At 40.5% G+C, this 21,083-nt stretch overlaps 1 protein-coding gene and 1 long non-coding RNA gene across 7 annotated transcripts in view; one reads left to right on the forward strand and one right to left on the reverse strand.

The window, feature by feature from the left end:
- The window catches only part of LOC138151186 (uncharacterized), a 38,684-nt gene extending 21,350 nt beyond the window's left edge, over positions 1-17,334 (forward strand). For all 5 annotated transcript variants that reach the window (XR_011165753.1, XR_011165754.1, XR_011165756.1 and 2 more), the window contains exon 3: positions 17,030-17,334. This is a non-coding gene — a long non-coding RNA (uncharacterized lncRNA). The remainder of the gene's footprint in view (positions 1-17,029) is intronic.
- SLC26A9 (solute carrier family 26 member 9) overlaps positions 1-21,083 on the reverse strand; it is a 78,727-nt gene that overhangs the window by 49,146 nt on the left and 8,498 nt on the right. The window lies entirely within an intron of this gene.

The following is a 21,083-nucleotide window of genomic DNA, read 5'->3' on the forward strand; positions in this document are numbered from 1 at the left end:
GAGATCGGGAAGTCCAGGAGAGCATCCAGGTGGAGAATAATCACATACTGAGGTTAGAAAACCACTTTCTTTCCAACAATCTTATAAACAAGATAGGGCTAATATTATTATTCCCCATTTTACCAATGAAGAAACCAAAACTTAGAGCAACTAAGTGGCTTTCCTGTGATCACCCATCTTGAAGTGTCTGACTCATCAGGTTCCCCTCTCCCCAAGTTTCCTGACAGATACTCCACCTTTCCAAATCCAACCCAACTCACCCTTTAGGGGCCAAAGCAAGTCTCCTCTATGGAGCCTTCCCCGATTATTTTAGCCTTCACTGAAACTCCTCTACCCATGCACCCTCACACACACTTTCTGGACAACCTAAAGAATTGAGAGTATAGGGTGGCTAGGTGGTGCAGTGAACAGAGCACTGTCCTTGGAGTCAGGAGGACCTGAGTTTACATCTGGCCTCAGACACTTAACACAAAAAACTAGCCATATGACCTTGGCCAAGTCACTTAACCCCCCCCCCCAATTGAGAGTTTGAATCACATAGTTTAGCCCTTAAAGATTGTCTTGTACTACCCCTAAATTGTCAAGGGCTGGAGGGGACCTCAGAGATCATCTACTCTAACTCCATCATTTTACAGACTAATGCCTAGAGACATTATGGCCAAGCTGAAAATCGAACCCGGGTGTTGGACATCAGAGTTATTCTTTTCAATCTGCTCTGGCTGTCTCACTATCCTGGGTATTTGTGAGGCAAAGGAGTTCAGGAGAGTGGGGCCCCAGGATTTCAGGGATATGTTGAGCACATGCCTATTTTTAGTCTCTAGGAAAGCATCCTGCTCAGAACAATATTGACATTTCCTTTAGCTCTGTGATAATTGGTTTCTGCCCGTAGGCAAGAGGGCAAAAGTTATTAATCATTCCCTAGTTTTAATATCGCTTGGCTTAGGTTTTCCTATAGCATGTTATGTAGCTATTTCCTTTGTATCTAATATATTTTGCTGCATGTTTTACCTAATTGTGTATGTCTTATCTCCTCCCTATAAGATTGTAAGCACTTTTAGGGTAGGAACTTTGCCGTTCTCATATTTGTATGCCCAATGCCTTGCGAATATTGGAAAAAAGTTTATTGCCGAAATTTTTTTCCTTGGCCCAAACATTGCTTCTTAGAGGTAGGGATGTGCTATGGGTCATGCGGTTTCTTGTCTTTGCCCAGTTCTGGGAGCACGTGGTGGGAAGGGGGTCCAGGAATGTGAGGCATGGAGCCTAGGAAGACACGAGCTATGTGGGCACATGAAATCTCCAGAAAGAGGAAATACTATTCTGCTCAGAACCAGAATTTGGTGGAATGGGTGTGGGTGCAGGAACCTTGCCTAGAAAATGTCAAGAATGGGCACATGGGTGGGGGAGGTTTAGGTGCAGGTTATTAATATGACTTTTCCTCCTTGTTCAAATTCTGATTTTGGTGTTTTGAGAATTATGGAAAATAAACTGGGGTACAGGGAGGACTTTTCACTATGGGAAAAAGAGGAAATCTGAGTCTCCCATTTCTAAGGGGGGAGGGAGATGGGATGGCCCATAGTAGTGCCCTAGGGCTCTGAAGCCCCATTCTCTGTGCCCTGTCTCTATCCTGGTACAGCTTCCATGATCCACACTACACCTACATGGTCTAGATGAGTGCTTCCCAAACTGTAGGTCATGACTCTGTGTGGGGTCATGAAAAATTTGGCAAAAGTAAAAGGTTTCTGAACACACAAGTACCAAAAATTAATTTAAAATCAAACATGTAATGAATCAGGTGTTTCTGGCAGCATTGGCCCTTGTTGCATCTAGCGAATTCACTGCTGCCTTGGTTCTGACCACAAGGCATGCACATTTTGCACTGCACATGCCCTCAGGCCATGCATCGGCCAACTCACAGTTGCATTAATGCTAAAGAAAAGGGGTCCTGAGTGGAAAAAGTGTAAGAAGTCTCGGTCTAGAGTGTATAAGAGGCATACAACTAATTCTGTTCCAGCTATTGACTTATTGTGTGACCTTAAGTCAGACATATTTCTTCTCTGGGTCTTCTGGAAACAGGCAAGATGCTGTCTGTCTATTTCTTTACCCCACATTTCATCTTCCTCAAAAGCATCCAAGACTTTGCAAGTTTTCTCTTCCTACGTCTTCTCTCTCGTTCTTAATCCTATACATCTTTAAGGGGCAAGGTCAAGCCCCATCTTTTTTCCAAAGCTTTCCCTGACCATTTTATCATTTATTTATAAATTTTTAATAAACTGAGTATTTTTTATTATTGTATTCTTGCCAGTGAACACAACAGAAATCAATGAAAATTCAGAAGGACAGATGAGAAGGTCTAACAAAAATGGGAATGTGGACAGTTAATTTGGCACATTGTTTTACAATTAAGTTTTTGTGCTGGCTTCAATTTTTTCTTTCCTTTGAATAGTCATAATTCATATCACATTCACCAAAAGTCTCCATATGAAAACTGGCTTAGGAGAGCTTTCAAAATAGTTTAAATAACATCTTACTACAGTAACCAACTGACATTTGGGGGTTTAAAAGGATTTGTACTTAAAGATACTTCAGTCAGCAGGGGGTCTTTAAGCATTAGGCCCCTGAAGCAGAATCAGATCTTCAGCATCTTGAGAAACTAGAGGTTGAAATTGGCTTCAAGGTGGAATGGCCTAATCACCTTCTTCGTGGCTATAGAGTTGCCAGACATGGTTCACAAAGTTAGGGTTGGTGTGAATAGGTGGTCAGGATGTCTCCTTGTTCCCTTGGTTGCTTGGTCTGTTGACTTGAGGTAAGTGTGTGTGTGTTGTGTTGTGTGTGTGTGTATGCATGTGTGGACTCTGCAGGCCCTCCTTGCCCTCTTGCCCCATACACACATATACACATGTATGTGCATATATGTATGTATATATAGAAATATAAATATATACCAACCATTTTAGTCTCTACTACTAAACCTTCCACTTCCCTTTTCTTGATTTCCAAAAGATTTGAATCCGAATCACCCAGTTTAGTACTTAAAGCTTGTCCTGTACTGCCCCTTGCTTGTCTCCAGTCTGCTAAGACTATGAGTTCCCCAGAGGTAGTGGCCATGCTGCACAAATCTGTGGCCATAGCATCTAGTGTAGCACTGGACAAGCGATAGATACTTTTGATTCTTCATTTGCCCCCCTACGGCACTAATCTTTCTGCCTTCTTGTTGCCTACAGAGGGCTGAGGAGGCTCCAATCACACACCACCCATTTTTCAGAACTGTCAGGAGATCCAGTTGGTACAGCGGAAAGACTACTGGCTTTGGAAACTAGCCTCAAATTCTGGCTCCGAGGCTTCCTGTGTGACCCTAAACAAGTCACTTAGTCTCTATGGGCCTCATATTCCTTACTTGTAAAATGAGGGGTTGGACTAGATGGCTTTTAAGGGAACTTCTAACTCTAATCCTTCTTACACTTGGCTTGCTAAGTGTGGGGCCTTGGAGCTCTTTGGAAACGTGCTGAACGGAATCTCTATTATTGACTGCTCCTCCTCCTCTGGGTTTTGGCACTCTGCCCAGAGGCCAGAAAAGTCCTTTGTAAAGCCTCTTTTCCTAAGTGTATTCAGCAGGGAGAAAACTCACTAGCACTATCTAAACCTGATCCTCCCCCCAGTCATGGCCCCTTCTGAATGACAGCAATTCTGTTACTTGGTGTGATCTCCAAGCCAGTCTACTCTGGAAGGAGCTCAGTAGTGAAACAGTCCATGTGTCCCTGGAAGGATCAGAATGGACAGTGTGGGTATGTTTTGGAAGAGGACAGGGTGGGGGTGGGAAAGAATGAGAGCTTTCTTCCTCCTGCAAAAAAAGTAGGGAGACCTGGGACACCTAGGGGGATGGTAATGCTTCAGTCCCTCTCCCCTTCTCCCAATCCATCTATCAGCCCCCAGTCACTGGGATGGATTCTGTGATGTACCTACCCCTGGGTTTGGCCTGTGAATGGGTATAATGTTAATGGGATTTAAGATCTTCCTGTTTATTAATAAGCCTTATGTGGAGCCCATTAAAGGAAGCTTGCTTAGGGCAGGCTTGCTTTTGGGAAGGCTTTCACACCTTTTGCTAATTCCTAATTGGGCACTGAGTCAGGAGGGCTGTGATGCCTTCTGGCTCTGAGAAGTGTATATATGCTTTGAGTTGGTATTTTGCTTTGGGGGTTGTAGTAGCAAGCACCCCAGTGTCCCCAGGGTGGCTGCCAACACAGGTTCCTGGATCTGCTTTTCTAAAGGAAAGCAACTCAAAATAGGTCAACAAGCTTACTTTAATCAATCAAACATATATCTTTTACCTAGTTCAGGGGGAAAAGGTCAGCACCCTGAACTTCAGAATATACAGAGGCTACAAGCATAAGTAACAAGAACATTTCAGCAGACAGGCTTCCAAACTGTCCAACCATTACATACATCCATACCTAATCACTGTTACCAGAGAGGGAAGCATCAACATCTGGGTTTTCAAAGCCAGGAGGCTCTCAACAACAGCTGCCCAGAGTCTTATCTGGTCAAATCACACAACAATTCTCAAAGTGAGCCCCAAAGCAAAGCCTTACATCAGGGATTATATAGCCTTCTCCTGGGTCAGGAATGTAACCACCCTCTTGACCCACTGCCCAATCACACAGCATCAATGTGTGGGCATTCCTGAAAACCAAGTATATTTTCAAATCAAGGAAGATTCTCAGTCTCTTAAGCCTATCAAAGGGCCTAAGGGCAGGGAAGATCTTTAAATTTGCATTTCCATTACATTCAACCCATAATGCCATGCACAGAAGCTTTTTAGAAGAACTGCTCCTCTGATCTGATTACTCAGTATAGTGATCACTCTATTTATTCCATAACAAAAGCAAAACATCCATGGAAAATCAAGGTACAGCATAATTCAAAATGTAGCATTCACCGTATTTCAACTTATCCCAGAAAATCACAATATAATATTCACAACATAGTCTCAAAGTAAAGTAGTCACTCTTAATTCAATCAGTCACTTATCAGTAGTATCAAAGTACAGAGTCAAAGTCTTCCATTCTTGGAGCAAAGTCTTGACTAACTCAATTAGTCACTTATAAGCAGTCTCAAAGTCTTCCACTCTTGGGGCAAAGTCTTGATTAACTCAATCAGTCACTAATCAGAAATATAGTCAAAGTACTCAAAGTACAATCAGTCACTTATTCAGTAATGTCTTACTAAGTATCATACACAAAACCCTCCACCCTTTAGGTCACTAGTAAACTATAATTCCATAATTACTCAGTGCCCAAGGAAAGATCTCTTCTTCATCTTGACTTGGGGTCTGTTCTCAGATTCCCTGGATCCCCTTCCATGGTCCCAGATTCTGTCTAGATTCAACAGACTGTCACCTGGGTTCAATGGCAGACAGCTCCTAGTTCCTTGACCAGTTTGCTGGGCAGGTCCTGCTCCACACTGGCGTTCACAGGGTCTGGTCCATGTCAGCTCCTTCACCATTTCTGCTCCAAGGAATTCAAGGCTCAACCAAGCCACAAACAAACAAAGTCTCAGCATCCTGGTCATGCTTCAGTCACCTGGGATCTGGGCTCCTGGCCTCCTGGCTCTGGGCTCCTGGGATCCTGTTCAGAAGAAGCTCCACCAAGATAAGTTTTCAGAACTCAGTTCTCCATTCTTCTATAGCTGTTCTGCCACCAGATCTCGTTCTCAAGGAAATTCTGACAGTGCCTCTCTTGGGCTTTTCTTATATATACCTACTTCACTTCCTTCAGCCAACTTCTTCCTGCTAAGTCAGTTAACAGGAGACAGGAGATCATACCTTCTGTTCCCCCAATCAGAGGCTTGATCAGTTACTAAGTGTTAAGTACCTGCTACTTTTGCCAACACAAAAGGATCTTCAAATTCAAAATTACATTACCATTACAGGGGCTCGCTTATGAGAAGGATCTTGTGATTCCCTGGTGGAGATTCTGAGTGGCCCTATGTTCAGAGCTCCCTGACTGCTCAGATGTAAAAGCTCTCTCTATCCAGGGATGTATGTAAAGTGTATTTTTGATTCAGGCAGTCAGAGCCCTATCTGTTGGTCTTTATTTCTCTGCTTGTATTTTATTTGTATTTCTCTGAAGCTCAGGGTGCTAACTTTTCCCCTCAGGGCCATGCCTCTGAGTTCCAGGATTTCATTGACTCCCTTGGACAATTCTCATCCTAGTCTTAGGCCCAATCCCCTTTCCTCAATAGGTGGCATAGTTTGTGGAGTAGTGGAGTTAGAGGGACCTAAGTTTGAATCTTGCCTTAGACTTTTACTAATTGTCTGACCATGGACAAATCGCTTCTCCTCTAAGAGCCTTAGTTTCCTCAGCTATAAAAATGGGGCTAATGATAATACCTCTGCCTCTCAGGGTTATGGTGAGTATCAAATAAGACAATTTGTGTAAAATGTTTTGTAAATCTTAAGATGCTATGTAAAAAAGGTGAACTTTTACTATTGATATGACGATAATGATGATGACCCTACAAGGTACAGTGTCAATGCAGGTACAAATGAATGACTCTGTTTCATCTCTGTTTTTCCCACCCAATCCAAACTTAACTATTCTGTATCTTCTGTCTTGTCTCTGTCCCAGTCCCAGATCCAACCCCAGTTTCAACCTTCTGTTTCTGTCTTCTGCAAGGTCCTTCAAGCCTTGAGAGCACTGTCACTCCCAGCCCTAAACACCATGGCCCTCCTTGGACCCTGCTGGAGACTACAGAAAGAGGGTGGGGGATGAACTAAGGGCAAGAGGCGCCGCTTATTTTAGAGCCTGCTGACTTCTTCTCTGACTCAGTTGCTGGCTTTTCAACCCCTCTGATTCTTTATTTCCTACTCTGTGGATCAGAAGACAGTGCCTTAAAGGGGAGAGAGAGAGAAGTCTGTAGCATTCTTCAAGTGGGATCATGGGATTTAGAACTATAATGGGACCTTAAGGATCACCCACTCCAACCCTTTTATTTTTCCGGTGAGGGAACTGAAGCTTAGAGCTTAAGGTTATTCAGCTAGTAAGAGGCAGAGCAGGGACTAGGCTGATGCCAAATCTAGGTATGTTTGTTTGTTTCCCCCCCTGCTGTCCTGTTGCTTCTTACAGCAGGAAACGTTGAGGAAAAGGGTGTTAGTGGGACAGCAACATGTGAGGATTGTAGAGCGGGGAAACTGGGGGGTCCAACCCAGTGGACACCTCAGTCAGAGTAATTTCTCAGGACTCCTGGAAGTTGGTTAGTGGAATTCCCCATTGGGGCATAGAGGGAAGGAGAGCAAGTATCTATTAAGCCCCTTCTAGGTGCCAGGCTTTGTTGCTAAGGGTTTTATAAATATTAGCTCATTAGATCCTTACAACAACCCTGAGAGGCAAGTGCTATTAGGATTCTCATTTTACAAGTGAAGAAACGGAGGCAAACAGAAGTTAAGTGACTTTCCCAGGGTCTATTAAGTGTCTAAGGCTGGATTTGAACTCAGGTCTTCCTGACTCTAGGCCTAGCACTCCATCCACAAAGCTGATTGTATTGTATTGATGCAAACAGAGCAGCTCTGGGATCAAAGACTTTGGAAAATAATTTTTAGAAAGGCTAATGACCTGGTGGGAGCCTGTATGTGGGGTTCACTTTTACCCAACACAAAAAGGGAGTCACCAGGGCCAGTGAACAGTGCTCAGGAGCAACCTGGAGTCTTAAGGGACAATTCAACAAGGATTGTTCCTGTCAGATCTTTGAGGGCCGGCTCCAGCCTGAGCTGGGCACAGAAGGTGCTTTGTTCCCCAGAGAGCCGCTTGAATTTTTTATTTAATCTCATCCTTTTGGTGCATTGGGTAGGATTCCTACTGCAAACGTCTCCAGATGAAAGGCAGGATGCCAGGGTCCACAGTGCTGGGCTATGTGATGATTGGACCCCTTACCAATTTTGGAATCATAGAGGTGGAACTTGAAGGAAACTAAGGCATTATCTAGGCCAGTGCTTTTATTTGACAGATGAGAAAAACTGAGTGCAGAGAGACTTAATAACATGCCCAACTAATGTTATATAAGGGTAGATTCAGGATTTGAACCCAGAACCTCTGACAAAATCTGATACTTATTTTTTAAAAGGCTATTTTTTTAAGCAATTGGTGTTAAGTAACTTGCTGAAGGTTACATGGCCAGTTATTTCTGGGTGTGGGGCTAAGTATCAGAGCCTGGATTCCATCCCAGGTCATCCCGACTCTGGGGCCGATGCTCTTACTCACTGTGCCACCTGGCCACCCCTAAGCAGTTGGGGTTAAGTAACTTGGTCAATGTTACATGGCCAGGTGTTTCTGGGTGGGTGCTAAGTGTCTGACCCTGGATTTGATCCCAGGTCATCCCGACTCTGGGGCCAGTGCTCTTACTCACTGTGCTACCTGGCTGCCCCAAAAGCTATTTTTTAAAGAAACAAAAATCCACCTTCTTTCCTCTAGACTTTCTCTCTCCCCCGCAGTTGTAAAAGAAAGAAAAACAAACCCACTGGATAACAAGTATGCATAATCAAGCAAAACAAACTCCTGTATTTGCTATATCCAAAAAAAAAATCTCAATTTGTACCCTGAATCCTTTACTTCTGTGTCAAAAGTTGAGTAACATCATGAATCATCTGAATTTGTGATCAGTCATTGCACTGAGAGTTCTCAAGATTTTCTGCGTTGTTTGTATTTACAATGTTGCTATCATAGAAAATGTTCTCTTGGTTCTGCTCATTGGACTTTGCATCAGTTCATGTAAGTCTTCCTAAGTTTTTCTGAAAGTATCCTGCCCATCATTTCTTATAGCACAATAGTATTCCATCATAATCACATACCACAACTTGTCCCCAACTGATGGGCATCCCTTTGAGGTCTAATTCTTTGCCACTGCAAAAAGAGCTGCAATAAATATTTTTGTAGATATTGGCCCATTTCCTTTTTCTTTGATTTCTTTGGTGTACATACTTAGAATATTGCTGGGTCAAAGGATATGTGCAGTTTTATAGCCCTTTGGGTATAGTTCCAAATTGCTTTTCAGAATGGTTGGACTGGTTCACAAATCCACAAACAGTTTATTAGTGTTCCAATTTTTCCATATTCCTTCCAGCATTTGTCATTTTCCTTTTTTGTCATCTTATCCAATCTGATAGGTGTGAGGTAGTGCTTCAGAGTAGTTTTAAGATGCATTTTTCTACTCAATAATGATTTAGAGCATTTTTTTCATGTGACTATTGATGGCTTTGATTTCTTTTTCTAAAAACTGCCTGTTCATATCCTTTAACCATTTATTAATTGGGGAATGGCTTTTTTAAAAAATAAATTTGTTCTCTAATTCATATAACTAATTTATACATTGGTTCTCTATGTATTTGAGAAATGAAGTCTTTATCAGAGAGACTTACTATAAGCACCACCTTCCATTTTCTTTTTTCCTTCTAATTTTGGTTATATTAATAAAGTGTATAAAGTCTTTTTTACTTCATGTAATCAAAATTATTTATTTTACTTCCCATGATTCTCTCTATCTCTTATTTGGTCACAAACTTTTCTTTTATTCATAAATCTGACAGGCACATTTCTCTATGCTCCCCTAATTTGCTTATGATATCACCCTTTATGTCAAAATCATGTACCCATTTTGACATTATCTTGGTGTATCGTTTGAGATGCTGGTCTATGCCTAGTTTCTTCCAAACTGCTTTCTAGTTTTTCTAACAATTTTTGTCAAATGGTGAGTTCTTATGCCAAAAGCTTAGATTTGGGGGTTTATCAAATACTAGATTACTTATGGCCATTTACTATGTTTTACTGCTGTGTATCTAAATCTAGTCCACTGATCCATTGCTCTATTTCTTTCTTTTTTTTTTTTTGAGGGCAATTGGGGTTAAGTGACTTGCCCAAGGTCACATGGCTAGTTAAGTATTAAGTGTCTGGGGCAGGATTTGAACTCAGGTCCTCCTGACTCTAGGGTTCTATTCACTGTGCCACCTAGCCTCCCCTCCACTGCTCTATTTCTTAGTCATTACCAGATTGTTTTGATGATTAATGCTTTGCAATGTAGTTTGAAATCTCGAACTGCTAGACTTTTTTTCTTTTTCTTTTTTCATTGATTCCCTTGATATTCTTGACCCTTTGTTCTTCTAGATGGATCTTATTATTTTTTCTAACTTTATAAAATAATTCGTTGGTAGTTTGATTGCTATGCCACTGAATAAGTAAATTAACTTAGGGAGAATTGTCCTTTTTATTATATTGGCTCAGCCTACCCACGAGCGATTAATATTTCTCCAGTTTAGATTTGTCTTTATTTCTATGAAAAGTGTTTCATAATTGTGTTCATTTAGTCCCTGGTTTTGTCTTGGCAGTTAGATTCTCAAGTATTTTATATTTTTTATCATTATTTTAAATTGAATTTTCCTTTCTAACTCTTCCTGTTGGGTTTATTGGTAGTATATAGAAATGCTAATGATTTATGTGGGTTTATTTTATATCCTACAACTTTCAATTTTATTAATCTTTCCTTTGATTTTCAGGATTTGTTCTTTTTCTATTTTTTTTTGTTTTGTGCTCAATTTATTGATCTACTCTTCCTTCTATTGAGGGAAGTATGGGCTGAAAGAATGTTTCACTTGATCTGTTGTTGACTCTGCCAATCCAGATTAATATGAGACATTATTTTTGAGTTGTTTGGAGGGGAATTTGGGAACAGTCAGCTGATTGATTCCTTTATTTTGCCATATTCCATATTTTCCTTTAATTTTATTGTTTTTTGTTTCTCTTCTAGACTTTCACTTCAGTGTATTTGTATTACCAATATACTGTTCTCTCTTTTGTTTCTTTGGTGAGGTTTGTTATTGCAGATTCCAGTTTTTCTATTCTGCTTTATTACTTCTACTTTGTAGCACATTGTTTCTACTCCCACAATTTTTATTTCTTTTTAAATCCATCAGAAACATACTGTTATGGTTCCATTGTCTCCTGGAAATCCACAGGTTCCTTCTCCTCCTCAGATGTTGATTCTTTTGTCTTTCAACATTTATTCATAAATGTCTGGACTCTTTTACTTAATCTGGAGGCCATATGCCCTCCTGTTATTAATATCTTCCCTGTTGTTTTATCTGCTTATGCTCAAAGTCTCTAACTGAATTTTCTTCCTCCTAAAATCTTTGAAAATTTCTGTTTCCCCCCCAATTGATGAGTACTTCCTCAGTTTTCAGTTGTTGCTTTTTTCCCACAGCATCATGTAAGATTTTGCCATACAAGTTATGACTTGACTACATATTATCACATATGAGGCCATGTGAGAACTCCCTCCACCAATGCAGATGACAACCCTTCTGTGACGAGGTAGCTAGTTATTAGATAGTTGTCTGAAGTTCAGAGAGGTTAAGCCATTTATCTGTGACCACAAATTAATTGTCACAAGGAGTAGACTCTAACCACTAAGCATCCCTGTCTCTAATGCTTTCATCAATATTGTCCTCTAATAGTTTCATGTATTAACCTGGTCTCCTTAACTAGATCGCCTTCTCTCGATACCTCTTCTATTGGTGAGTTCTTTCTGGAGCTTCCATCTTGAGGAAGGGACCCAGACCAGCCATTTTATTTATTCACCCCCACTCCCACTTTCAGTTCCCTTCAGTGAATTGTCTTTCTCCATTAGAATGTAAGCTCCTTGAGGGTGACTGTCTTTCATATTGCTTGTATTTTTATTTCCAGCTCTTAGCACAGGGCCAGGCACACAATAAGTGTTGAATAAATGTTTATTGACTTGACTTGATTGTGACCTGTTTGGTTACAAGAACTGGGTTTTATATTTGTATCCCCCAGAGCACCTAGCACATGGTAGCCACTCTGTGTTTGCCTGTATGTTTTTAACTGAAAAAGAAAGGCTATATAAGGATTGTCATTGGTGTGGGTCTTCCTGTAGGCAGCAGAAGTGCCATAATTTGTAGTCTACTTGTGTATTTCTGTATCTTACACATCCTATCTAGCTTCTACAGCTTTGGTGATAATATGTCCACTGTATTACTTATCCTGCTAGGTGTTATCTAGCTGGGTGCTTTGGGATAACATACCCCACCCCTAATACAACTAAGGTTGCTTCTAAATATGTAAATATATTTCCTTCTTACATAATCAACTCAGAGCACTGAAAGTAGGAGAGAGGCTCAGGATTTCCTACAATTCCAGAGTTGGGAAGTCAGTGGAATATAGTAGAAAGAAGGTTGGATTTAAAGTTAGAAGGCCTGGACTTGAATTTTCTCTCTCCCATATATTTTTTTAATTGAACCTGTGATTTTATCAGCACAGGAAACTATTAGTGAGGAAACTTCTTGTACTAAAGCTGAACCCAGAGTGGGATTCAAGTTTTTTCATTCCAAAATTCTTTCAGCTCTCATATATCACTCCAAGAAGAAGGGCCTGCCTTTGAAAAATATGTGGGGCTGCCTTGATTTGATCCATTCATTTTCTCTAGAAAAAAAGCAAATGGGGGCTGGGGTGGGGAGAGGGAGATTCTCAGGAAATGCAGGCTAGGGTTGAACTTGAACTCATTGACCTTGGTTGATACTGGCTAATTTTGACCACACCAGAAGCCTGGGTGGAGTTCAGGATAACATGGCTAGTTGAGGAAGAAAGGTTTGCTTGACCTGGGTGCCCCCAATCTTGCAGCCCCACCAGTAACACAAACACAATGCTCTGTGCCTGGCACAAGTATTCTCAATGTATCTGGCAATATGGTCAGCCACAGAAGGCCTCAAGGACCTCATGTCCAATAAGTTTCTAAAGAAACTAAAGAAAATGGCATGAGAGGCTTAGGAAGAAGGATTGATTAGACTAATTAAGTTTGGCCCCACAGTGAAGAACTAGTATAAATAAGAGAAGGGAATTTTATTATTATTTATTTTTTTTTTTTGCTTTTTGGAGAGCAATTGAGGTTAAGCAACTAGTTTAAACAGCTAGTTTTTGTGTTAAGTGTCTGAGGTCAGATTTGAATACAGGTCCTCCTGACTCCAGGGCCAGTACTCTATTGACCATGCCACCTAGCTGCCCCTGGGAATTTCAATTTAACATAAAGAATGACTTTCTAGCAATTAGCACTATCTAAAAGTAGAGTTTTGGGGCAGCGAGGTGGTACAGTAGATAGAATGCCAGGCCTGTGTAACAGCAACCACACTGGCATATCCAGGATGACTGCTGGCACAGGTTCTTAGATCTGCTTTTTTAGGAAAGAGCTGTTTAAGGGGTCAACAATCTTTTAAAATTACTTTCATTAGTTCAGGGGAAAAATCAGAACCCTGAACTTCAGAGAAAATCTAAACAAAGAAAATACAAGCAGAAAAATAAAAACCAAAAGACAGGGTCTTCTAACTGTCTGAGAAATTAGCATAGATCAACAGACAGATCCAGCTGTCTGATCAAGGCAATACACACATAGTTACCAGAGAGAGAAGCACCAACATCTGGGGTTTTCAAACCTGGGGGCTCCTTAATGGCTACCCAGAGTCTCATCTAGTCAAATCATAAGAATACTCTTCCAATGAGTGAGTCCCAAAGCAAAATGCTAACCTCAGTGTATATATACCCTTTTTAGAGCCTTGGGGCATCACAACCCTCCTGACTTAATGCCTAATTAGAAAGTAACAAAAGGTGTGAAAGCCTTCCTACAATCAAGCCTCCCCTAAGCAAGCTTCCCTTAAAGGGCTCCATGAGAGGTCTCTTAATGGGTGGGGAATATCTTAAATCCCATTAACATTACAGCCTGGAGTCAGGAAGACTAATTTTCCTGAATTCAAATCCTGCCTCAGACACTTGCTAGCTGTGGGACCTTGGGCAAATTACTTAACCTTATTTGCCTTAATTTCCTCATCTGTAAAATGCACTGGAGAAGGAAATGGCAAACCACTCATCTTTGCCAAGAAAACCCCAAATGGGGTCATGAAGAGTCAACACAACAGAAATAACTGAACAACAACAACTATAAAATTAGAATGGTCTGCCTTGGGAGATATTAGGGTTTCCTGGAAGTCTTCAAAAGAAGGTTGGATGGGGAGCTGCTGGCCATGTTTAGAGGATCTTCTTCAGGAATGGGTTGGACTAGATGACTTCTAATATCTCTTCCAGATTTGGGACATAAGGACTTCCCAGTGGAAAGGGGTATTTGACCAATGACCAAAGGAAATGCAGGTTAGCAAAGTGCCTGACACATAGTAAGCACTTAATAAATGCTTGTTGGTTGAAAGGGAAATTGTGGGATTTGTTTCTTGGGTGAGTTCTTTAAGTATAAAATAGATATGTACCTTTAATACAATCATTATGGACTTCCTAGAGGTCAGGGGATGAAACAGACTATAGATTTAGAGCTGGAAATGTCCTTAGTTTAGAAATTATCTTATTCAGGTCAGAGGATCATAGATTTAGAACTGATAGAATCCTTAAGGGTCATCTAGTCCAATTTCTTTATTTTATAGAGGTAGAAACTGAAGCAGAAAGGTGAAGGGGCTTCCCTCAACTCACATGGCTAGTAAAAAGTCATAGACAGGAACTGAATATGACCCCTCTGATTTGAAATCTCAATGATTTGATGAGAAAGCTGTCAAATTTCCACTGGCTCAAGCTCTAAGAGAAAATTAATATCTTGTACGACCTAGGGTCAGTCCTTTCCCTAAAATCCCACTTTTCTTATCTATAAAAGAATTGGGCTAGAAAGGTGTTCTTAACCCTTTTGTGTCCTGGACCTTTTTAGTCATCTGATGAAGCCTATGGACTCTTTCTCAAAACAATATTTTAAGTGAATAAAAGAAAATGAGATTTCAAAGGAAATCCATTATGTTGAAGTACAGTTATTGAAATATTAAACAAACAACTTCATGGATTCCAGCTTAATAAGCCCTGGAATAAGTGATTTTTATCAGTCATCCAGCTGAAAGGGTCCTTAAAGATCCTCTTGTCCAATGCTCTTAATTTACAGACAAAGAAAATGAGGCCCCGAGGGATGATGAGTCTTACCCAAAGTCACGTAGCTAGTGAGGAAGAAAAGAAGATTTGAAGAAAGGCCAAGGACTCCAAATCCCTCAATTTTTTTTTCTACCATACTGCTCTCTCTAGAGGGCAGGCTTACATGGTAAGGTAATCTCCATCTCCTGGAAGAGGCCTGTGACTCATTTATTTTAAATAAATATTTATGAACAGCCTTTATTAAGCGGCGATAATAGAACATATACTTATCACTCACTTCTAGCAACTCCTGGGAGTAGGACTTAGTAGCCATATTGAGCTCTTGTGCTATTGATACAAGGAGAAAATGGAATTTCTGGGGTCAAACCGCAGCTAGTACATGTACAGGGTGGGTGAATCCAGTAGGGAGGATAAAAGCTGGCCAGGAGATTAGACCCATCATCTATTAGACAACAAACCTGGCAAGTCATGGGAACCCACTGGCTGATGTCTTGGCTTTACCTTATTTCAACCCTGAAGCCACAGGCAGCTTCTCCTTATTAGCCCCTCTTATGTCTCTGCTCCCCAGCAGACACAGGAGAGGTATCTGATCCTCTTATATAAGCAGCCAAGAATAAAATAGGTGGGGTAGAGGATAGAGCCCTGAGATTCAGGAAGACCTGAGTTTGAATCCTCAAACACTCTTTCTCATTTAACCTTTCATCCTTGGTTTTCTCATCTGTAAAATGAGCTGGAGGAGAAAATGACAAATCTCTCCAGTATCTCTGCCAAGAAACGCCCCCAGTGGGGCATGGAGTGTCAGATAAGACAGCACATAATGACAGAACAACAACAGCCCTCACAGTCCATAACAACAGAGAAGAAGTTGGGAGTCAGATATTTTAGAAAGATGGATAGATGAAATATTCATCAAGGACTTCTGGGCTAACCTCTGGAGAAATAAATAAAAGCAAGTTAGGTAGTCCCTGCCATCAAGGACCTCATGTAATGGTACTTATGTCCACAACCAACAATTCCATCTGAATTCAAAGCCAACCTTAGACTTGATTATACAAAAGGGAAAGAAAGCACATGAAGGGAAAGATGTGAGGACTTGAGATGGTCTAGAAGTGTTGTAGACCTAGAACTAAGAAAGACGAGGTCTCAGGACATCGCAGGGGTGGAATCCAGTTTGCAGGTGCAAAGGGAGTGGAGGTGGAGGCCCTGTGTGGAAAGCAGGACTGGAGACAGTTGGAGTAACTGCCCTAGTTGACTCTTTAAATGGTCATATTTTAACAGAAGTTCATTCACAATAGCATGATTTCAATCTGATATTTGCACCTAATTTTTTTTTGCTTCTAATTCTGGAAGGAAAGATTTTTTTCTTCTTTGATAAAAGAATTTCTGGTATCATCAGACCAGGGCAGACCCATTTGGGTGGGGGAAGAGACTGCAAGTGAAGGGAGAGGAAGAACCGAGATCCCACTAGGCCTACTGTATCAGCAATGCAATATTCACAATGCCTACCAAAATTACAGATATGCTGATGAAGTTATCAGTCACAAAATATATCAGGCTTTCTATATGGGGGAATAAGCTGGAACATTTATTAAAATACCAAAAGACTGAGTCCCAAAACCAGAAAGTCAAAGCCATCAGAGTAGTTAAGAAATTGGCACAGGCAGATAAAGTAGAAAGCACCCACCTTCTCAAGCCTTTAAAACAGAACAGGCTACCTCAGGCAAAGGTCCTCCTCTCCCCACTCACAGCAATCACCCAGAGTCCAGGAAGCGTGCTCCCAGCAGCTCCGGCAGATAAGTCTTAAGATAAGTCTTCCTGACTCCAAGTCTGGTGGTCTATGCACTGTGGTGCCACCTAGTTGACCAGGTAAAGCAATGACCCTGTGCTCCATCCACTGAGTCACCTAGCTGCCCTAAAGGGATGATGACTGATGAACCAACAGCCATATACTCCAAAAGTAGCCCCCCCTACCACTTTCCCTGGTAAACATCACAAGAGGACATGGGATCATAGCTTGGAAGCTAGAAGAGACCTTTGAGACCATCCTCTATCCCCTTATTTTACAGACCAAACTGAGCTGAATGAAGGAACAGAGAAGAAACAGAAGCTCAGAGATGCTGATTGACTTTCCAAAGGTCACAAAGACATTAATGCAGAGCTGGAATTTTTGACCCTACATTCATCAGTATCTTGTCCATATTACATATATTATCTCCTCTTAAAAATTATTCTCAATTTAACAAACAACAAATAAGATGGGAATTTCCATATACACAGAAGAGAAAAAAAAGTGACTGTACACGACAGGATCTCTGCACAGCTTCTTCTTTTTAAAATGTATAATAAATTGAACCTGTAGCTTTCAAAACTGCCCAACGCATCTGTGATTTTTTCTGCCCATCCTTCTCTTTTCTTCCCTGCATTTAAAAATATAAAAAGATGTCTCAACGACTCACCTTTCAATCTTTTCTATCCTTTTTCCCCCTACTCTATCCCTATTCCCCTCACCCTCTTATCCCTGATCTCTGTGGTGGGTGAAAGATGATATGACTGAAGAAACAAAGGTTTGATCTTCCGAGCATATCAATATGTTAAGCAATGCATGCCAATTACCTAACAAATCAGGACCAGCTTAGACCTGGACCCCAAATACAGGGGGAAATGGAATTTTATACAATAAAAGTAACTAATCAAATAAGGCCAATTAATTATAAGGAAACAATATATTAGGTAATGTGATTTCTAATTGGATGAAAGATTAGGGACTTTCCAAGTTGGGAAAGGGGGAGAGAGTGAACAGGTACAATTCCCAGAAAGCAGGAAAAAGAGGTATCCCACTCCCTCCACCACAAGTGTTTATAAACAAAGAAACATGGAAACAATAACTGATTGATTAGTATGGGGCCAGTTTTTAAATAAGACATTTGGGTTGTTTGAGATACACAATTGTGAGAAAACTCCTTGCATCAGTCTTGGGATCTGACCAGGTTTCTGGTTAGCATAACCTAGGTCCTTAGTTAAGGGATCTCTGAGCGACAGGTAGAGGTGGTCTAGCTTTCCAGTTAGGCTGGGCTAGGTTCAAACAATACAATAAGGTTTTCTCTCAATTCCCACAATTGAACAAAGTTTTCTCACAAGACAGAAAATGGACTAGACCCATAATTGAATAGAAAAGGCACTGAGCTAACTCCAGAATTGAGTCACAAGATGGAGGCAGTGTGGTTCACTCAATTCCCACAATTAACCCCTTGCTGTTCTGAGCCCCTCAAGTCTCTCACCTTCCCCATTGGAAAGAGGAAAGATTAACACAGCCCTTGTAATAAACATATTATATACAGCATATCATATATAATATATTACATATAATAATTATATATCATTAGCTTTTTCTGACCAAAGTAAATAATACTAATAATGAAAATGACAGTTTGTATTTCTATGGCAATTTGAAGTTTATAATGTGCTTTCTTCACAGTACTCTTAAGATAGCCCAACTGACATCTGATCTTCAGTGCATATTTACAAAGTGTCTCTGGACATTCTCCTTTGGAAATTCTCCCCACTGTCACAGGAGTATGGCTAGGAATAGGGAAAGGAAGAAGAAACAGATGATGAGTTGGAAGTATCAGGGATGGTCTAAGTGATTTTATAATGTGATAGGTGAAATACCTTGCTACTCAATGCCCTCTCTTCACCTCTACCTCCTCTTTCTGAACCTTCTCCTTTCCCTTCAAAACTCTCCTTTCCCAAGTCCCATCTGATAAATAAATTTGTTCTAAGGTATTAGGAACTTAGCTTGTTGTACTTCCTAGAAAAATCTATATTTTGTAAGTTGATAGGTGAGATCATCCCAAAGGAATGAATCTCTAATAACACAATTTCAGGCAACCTTGAGGGGACAATTTTTAGGAGCTGAGAGACACTTCTGGTGCTCCTACAATTGCAATCAATAATTCCACTTGAATTCAAGGCCAATTCTGGACTCTTAGCAGACAAATAGGAAAACTAAGGGGTGTGAGGAAAGTGTGTGTGTGTGTGTGTGTGTGTGTGTGTGTGTATGTCAGGAATAGAAACTGCAAGAGTAATTTAAAGATATGCCTATATTTGGCAGGGCCAACAAAACTTTGACATTTATAATGCTTTCCATATTGTCCAGTTTCTATAGTTCTGTATCTTTTTTTATTATATATGGTTTTACATCTTGGAATTTTGTAAGTTCAAGGACTATTCTCCCTTCCTCTGAGTCATTTAAATAGATCAATACTATTTGCTTTAGGATATATATGTATATGTATGCATGCATATACATATTTATATAGCACTATATTAATTACAGGCTTTATCTCCTTTTTAGGAACATTTTTATACAGGAATTTTATTTCCCCTCTGTAATGGCAAGCAAAGAAGTACTTAACGACTTGTTTCAGCTATTTAATTATTTAGCACCTTGTTTCAGTTCAAGTTTCTTTTAAGCCTTGTCCATTATTTATTATCAAGTCTTTGTTAAGAAACAGAACTTGTGAACCCCACAACGTGTGAACTCTAGAACTTGGGAACCCTAGAACTTGTGGACTCCTGTTGCATTGGGAGGAACCAATGACCATATATAAGGAGAAGCCCAAGCTGGAGAGAGCAGAACTGAGAAGAAACAACACAAAACTAGCTGTGTGACCTTGGGCAAGTCACTTTAACTCCAATTGCCCTGCCTTCCCCCCTCCAAAAAGAAAAAAAAATCCCCCAATTACATGTAAAAACAATTTTTAACACTTTTTTTTTTAAAGTTTTCAGTTCCAAATTCTATCCCTCCCTCCCTGAGATAGTAAGCAATCTGATGTGGATTAATAGTTACATTTCTAATATTTGTCTGCTGTGTCCAGTTTTCTTGGGGTACTAGTGTGGACGTACATTATGAGCTCCGCTGTCCTCTCTGTCAAGCTGATCATTGCATAGTTTCCAAGAAGAGCTGATCTGCTCTCCTGTGCCATTCTGGCTATTTCTTTGGTTTTAAGGTACAATTATATCACCCTTAATTTAGTGCACTAATATAGGAAGGAAATGAGCAAACATTTATTATGCCCCTACTATGTGCTGGCCAGTGTGCTAAGCACTTTACAAACACCTCATTTAATCCTCACAACAACGTTATGCTGTAGGTGCTGTTATTATCCCCATTTTTACAGTTGAAGAAACCAAGGCAGACAGAAGTTAAGAGACTTGCCCAGGGTCACACAAATAGCAAGTATCTGAGGCCAGATTTGAACTTGGGTCTTCCTGATTCCAGGCCCAGTGCTGTATACACTGAGCCACCAACCTGCCTAATCAATGGGACTATCAGAGCCTCATTCCCCAATCTTTCAAAAGTCCTGTCAATTCACAGGCACCATCAAGATCTTAGGGCATATCACCCTCCAGTGTTGTGCTAACTCAGCCAACTCAGACAGCCTCTCGAGAGCTGATTTTTCAATTTTTAATGAAAGCATTTACACTTCAGAAATTAAACACTATAAACCATGGTTTGAGCTATTGTTTATTGATTGTCTAGACTTAAGAACATGATGAAGAAAGTTCTAATAATGTATATTTAACTTAAAAATATACTATGTATATACATATATGTATACTATATGTATGATTCTCTCTGTCTATCTATCTATCTATCTATCTATCTATCTATCTATCTATCTATCTATCTATCTATCTATCTATCTATCTATCTATCTATCTCCTGACTATATTATCCCCCTGTCTGGCAATCCGCTACTTTTCTATCTCTCCTCCTCTTCCTCCATGTTGAGGATACTGGGTTTGGGCTTTGAAGAGGTAGTCATTATCATCTCTTTTAAGGGGGGTCAGATAGAGACTGTCCCAAGACAAGTCACTGTCCTGCAGTGTGGTACAATAGAAAGATGTTCTGGATTCTTAGAACCAAAGATTCCAGAGTCACAAAATCTTGGTTTCTACCTCTCTCCTTTGACACTGATCACATATGTGATTTTGGCCAAGTCACTCAACCTTCCCTGGACCTCAGTTTCCTCATCTGCAAAATGAGGGGGTTTGACTAGATGCCCCCTTATGTCCTCCCAAGCATTAAATCTCTGTTCCCATATTGAGTGTTATATG

The sequence above is a fragment of the Petaurus breviceps genome, unplaced genomic scaffold, assembly GCF_028583685.1.
Source record: "Petaurus breviceps papuanus isolate PSGF00001 unplaced genomic scaffold, PetGlider_PUasm1.0 90895, whole genome shotgun sequence".
Classification (NCBI taxonomy): Eukaryota; Metazoa; Chordata; class Mammalia; order Diprotodontia; family Petauridae; genus Petaurus; species Petaurus breviceps.